Below are 3,169 nucleotides of genomic sequence, written 5' to 3'. Positions count from 1 at the left end.
GTAGAAATTGTGGAAGCAAGGCAAGCAATATTGGTAGAGCCTATTGTAATCAGCCTGCCTGGTCCGACTACGTAACAATAAAGTAACAATTGAGAATGGAATGTTGTGGTGCAACAAAATCTCGCACGCCGTGTGCATTGGGATGAGATTTTTTATGATTTTCTCATAGACTTCAATGGTGTGAGTTGAAAATGGAATTTTGCGGTGCAACAAAATTGCATCGCACGCCGTGTGCATTGCAATCAAATGTTGTCGTGCAACAAAAATCGCACGCCGTGGCCTTTAGACTTAAAGCTGGTGTGTGTGGTGGAGGTATGTTAGCAGAGAGTAAAGCTGGTGTGTGTGTGTGTGGAGATATGTTAGCAGCCATTGTTGGTGGATGTGGAGCATTCTACACCTGGCAGCCCTGCAGAGCTCCGCAGCACCCTAACAACCACCCTAACAACCACACCCTCATTAATCACCCCCCGACAGAGACACAGCACACAGAGGATCGGGCGACACACACACACACACACACACACACACACACACACACACAAACACACACACACACACGCACACACACACACACACACACACGCGCACACACACACACACACACACTCACATGCTTTTGCGTACGAAATCACACGCAGGTTCACACCACCATCGTCGTCTCCCAACAAAATATATCCCCCAAGCTGAATACCGTCATCAACTCCCAACCATAACAGCAGTTAGCGCGCCAGTCTTCACACACCTCCCCTCGTGCACTCACCTGTCAAATCGCACCATGAGTCTAAATCACCCACCCAATTACACAAGCTATTAGTATTCTACAGAACCGTTTTCAAAGCACTCGTTGGCTTAGCCAAATGGGAATGTAATTACAAAGTGGTCAGAGTCGTGGTGGTTCGCCAGGTGATGTATCGTTGAAGAGCCAACGAACGCTAGAGAGATTCTCCAGAACCTTCCCCGTCACACACACATACACACATACACACATACACACACACACACACACACACACACACACACACACACACACACACACACACACACACACACACACACACGCACGCACGAAACCGCACGCGTCATACGTTAGCGAAACAGTCAGATAAGGGATCGGCCGCGTCGTCGGAACGCAGTGCGTTTTTTTTTCCCGACACGGGAAGAAGAACTGCTTGACTCTCCGTTAATTACTCTGTGCAGCCGACCGCGAACGCTTCTCTCTCAAACATTTAATTAAAACCCCCACAAAGTTGATCTGCTTTAATTACACAGAGCCGCGAAAAGGTTACTCAAATCCGTGTTCGTTCTGCAAGTCCATAACTGAATATTGAACGTGTGCTGGATGGCCAGGGGGGGCGGGGGGGGGGGGGGGGGGAATGTGTATTTTTATGACAGAAGAAGACGCTCACTCTCCCGTTGGTTTGTTTGATGTACGACGGTTGTCTCTCTGTTTAACTCTCTCCTAAATGTTGAATGTCTGAGTGAAATATCACTCCCGGTTCCACTCTTTTATCTTTATGTGGTAATGTATGACATCGTCTCCCACCCACTCATGATGAGAGGTGTCCTAGTAGTAGTATTCCATGAGGTCAGATCTACGGATGCGACGGCACTCTGTTGTATTACTACTGCATACCTGTGGTATCTATCCACCTTCTCTCTCTCTCTCTTTCCCCCTCCCACCTCTCTCTCTCTCTTTCCCCCTCCCACCTCTCTCTCTCTCCCCCTCCCACCTCTCTCTCTCTCTCTCGCGCTCACTCGCGCTCTCTCTCGCTCTCTCTCTCTCCATCCCCTCTCCCTCCACTCTCTCCCTCCCCTATATCCCCCCCTCTCCCTCCCCCTATCCTCCCTCTCTCTCTCTCTCCCTCTATCCCCTCTCCCTCCCCCTATCCTGCCCCTCTCCCTCCCCCTATCCTCCCTCTCTCTCTCTCTCCATCCCCTCTCCCTCCACTCTCTCTCTCCCCTCTACCGCCCCCCCCTCATCTCTCTCCTCTCTCTCCTCTCTCTGTCTCTGTGATTTATGAGGCACAGTCCGTAGGTGTCACTGTAACTGTAGAGGACATACTGCAGGTGAGCGCCCCCCCCTCCCTCCCTCCCTCCCCCCCTCCCTCCCCCAGCCAATCAGGGCCCAGCGTGTGTCTCCAGGGGTGTCCAGTGTTCCTCTCTCCTCTCTGCAGCAGAACAGGAGAATGGGCTTGTTCACAACTGGGTCAGCCACTCTCCCTAAGACAATACTACTATCACACACACACACACACACACACACACACACACACACACACACACAGCTACACAGGCATAACCGCCAGGAAAGGTGTGTATGTGTGTGTGTGTGTGTGTGTGTACACGGAGAGAGATTGTGTGTATATGTGTGTTTGAGAGAGAGAGAGAGAGAGAGAGAGAGAGAGAGAGAGAGTGAGAGTATGTGTATTACGAGCGCAAACATCCGCAGCTATACCCACCTGTGTGTGTTTGTGTTTGTACGCTTCATCATCCTCATTCTCTCCCCGAGCCTCCAGACTGCTGTTGTGGAGGAGCTGACTACCAGGCGTGGTGCAGATTAGTCAATCTGAAGCCTTATTAAGTCCAGGGAGGGAAAACATCTTAAAAGGACCGGGCGTATCTGACAGGCCGCTTTGAAGTCTGCCTCAGGTACACACACACACACACACGCACACACACACACAAGAGAGAGAGAGAGAGAGAGAGAGAGAGAGAGAGAGAGGGAGAGATGCAGAAACGATGGAGAAATTAGCTCTTCCATTCTCCCAGGCCTCTGCCCTCACGTCCCACCACACAGACCTTAATAAGTGGATTTTTATCTCAGCTACACCGTCACCCCCAAAGGATTGTGGGCTTTTTTTTCTCACCACGCACACAGAATGGTAATTGCTGATCTCGGAGAGAAAGGCGGCTCCCTGTTTTCATCTGCGCCTGAGAAATAAGAGAAGGTCGACTCATTACTACCAAAAAGACAGCTTTTTTTGTGTGTGGGTGTGTGTGTGTAGGCGTGTGTGTGTGGCTGTGTGTGTGTGTGTGTGTGTGTGTGTGCACAGCGTGTTTGTGTGGTTGTCTGCTTGTCCCCCAAGGAGTGTCTGTGCTGACCCTAGTCCTGTTTCCATGTCCCTCTGCAGTGCTGCATAACCTCATGACATCTCATCCCCACCTCCCC

Source organism: Nansenia antarctica, assembly GCF_963989245.1.
Source record: "Nansenia antarctica genome assembly, chromosome: 8".
Taxonomy (NCBI): Eukaryota; Metazoa; Chordata; class Actinopteri; order Argentiniformes; family Microstomatidae; genus Nansenia; species Nansenia antarctica.
The sequence above is the reverse complement of the archived record's forward strand: the minus strand, read 5'-3'. Positions refer to the sequence as shown.